The sequence below is a fragment of the Heptranchias perlo genome, chromosome 1 (genome assembly GCF_035084215.1).
Source record: "Heptranchias perlo isolate sHepPer1 chromosome 1, sHepPer1.hap1, whole genome shotgun sequence".
NCBI lineage: Eukaryota > Metazoa > Chordata > Chondrichthyes > Hexanchiformes > Hexanchidae > Heptranchias > Heptranchias perlo.
This window is the reverse complement of record NC_090325.1, coordinates 168,398,117-168,400,091: the sequence shown is the minus strand read 5'-3', so window position 1 is coordinate 168,400,091 and position 1,975 is coordinate 168,398,117. Positions and strand designations below refer to the sequence as shown.

The following is a 1,975-nucleotide window of genomic DNA, read 5'->3' as shown; positions in this document are numbered from 1 at the left end:
AGCAGGTTCGAGGGGTTGATTGGCCTACTCCTGCTCCTATTTCTTATGTTCTTATGTTCCTGCTCCTCCGGGCCCACAAGCAGTGCAATAAAGGCATTCACCTCATGGATCCGGCCCTTCCCACCTGCTTTCACCTGACATGAATTGGAAGCGATGGGAAACACAATTGGGTAAGGTAAAATACATTTTACTTTTGTAACACACAAAAACATTGGACTATTTCAGTGAGGTGCATTGCCCCTTTAAGTATCGGCCTGTTGGCTTTAAGTGGGAGTGGGACTCTCGGGTGCCTGTTGTGCGCGTGCATCCAAGCACGCCTGGGTCAAACCCAGAAGTGGGCACATTAGAAATGGGATCCGGTCCCGCTCCAAAAAGCTGTTATTTTAACCTCTCACCCACCCACAACCCACCCACACTTGGGGGTTAAAATTGCCCCATTAGGCTTTCAGATTTTGGCACAAGACAGGTGGATCCAGGTGTTGCATTGATTACATTCAATCATCGGGCTGCCTGAAAAAAGCTTCTGACAATAACATGTCACCAAGCCCCAAGAGTCGTCATCTGTTTCCACCATGATATATTTATCCATTATCTACATTTCACCTTCACTAGACCTAGGTTCACCACTATGACTATTTCCCATACTGAGGCACTCTTTTAATTTCCATTTAATAGTTCTCAGCATAAGTGGTCTCTGGATTTGGTCTCAGAGGCTTAGAGAGGAAGCTTTCTTTCACCACCTCCTCATCTGAGTCTGTTTCACTCAACGAGCTTTTGATCTTTTTCTCAGCTGTTTCTGTTTTCAGCTTTCTTTTTTTGCTCCTTGTGGCGAAGTTGAACTTCTCCCTGTCAGGCCCGCTCCATTTCCATGCTCAACCCTTTGCTCTTTTTCTCTCTCTTCTTCTAGACCCTGGTAGAGAAAATCCGTCAACTTCAGTCTGTCGAGCAGCACACCATCCGATTTCAGGTGGTGGAATCCATTTTACCATCCTATACAATAATATACATATATTATATATAATGAATCTAAAACTGTATATTAACTGCAGAGCAGAGGAGCAGGAGGGGGAGGGGGAGCGAGAGGATCCAGTTGTTGTGGTCCACGTAGGTAGCAACGACATTGGTAGGACTAGGGAAGAGGCTCTGCTTAGGGAGTATGAGCAGCTAGGAGTTAAATTAAAAAGCAGAACCTCAAAAGGTAATAATTTCTGGATTATTACCTGAGCCACGAGCAAATTGGCATAGGGTAAATAAGATTAGAGAGTTAAATTCATGGTGTGGGAGAAATGGGTTTCGATTCATGGGGCACTGGCACCAGTACGCGGGAAAGTGTGAGCTGTGCCGTTGGGACAGCCTTCATCTGAACCATGCTAGGGCCAGTGTTCTGGCGAATTGTATAACTAGGGCGGTAGAGAAGGCTTCAAACTAAATAATGGGGGTGAGGGATCAAGTAAGGGAAGATGTGATAAATTAAAGAAAGAAGGCAAGGCAAGAGCGCAAAGTAACAATAAGGGAAATGATAATCAGAGAATGGCAGGAAGGGACAGAGCATGCAAACTTAAGAATGCGCCAGCGGATAAGGCTAGAGGTTGCAAAAATAGCAAAAAAAGACAGCACTAAAGGCTTTGTATCTGAATGCATGTGGCATTCGTAACAAAATGGATGAATTGACAGCTCAAATAGAAATAAATATGTACGATCTGATAACCATTACAGAGACATGGCTGCAAGATGACAAAGGCTGGAACCTGAATATTCAAGGGTACTTGACATTTCAGAAGAACAGGAAACCAGGAAAAGGTGGAGGGGTAGCTCTGTTAATTAAGGATGACATGAGTATAATAGAGAGAAATATACCTTTGTTCTAAAGACCAAGAAGTAGAATCAGTTTGGGTAGAGATAAGAAATAGTAAAGGTAAGAAGTCACTAGTGGGAGTGGTTTATAGGCCCCCTAACAGTAACCACACTGTAGGAC

At 43.9% G+C, this 1,975-nt stretch overlaps 1 pseudogene; it reads right to left on the bottom strand.

The window, feature by feature from the left end:
- Nucleotides 1-442: 442 nt before the first annotated feature.
- On the bottom strand, nt 443-982 carry LOC137321333 (PHD finger protein 23-like; annotated as a pseudogene).
- Nucleotides 983-1,975: the final 993 nt, after the last annotated feature.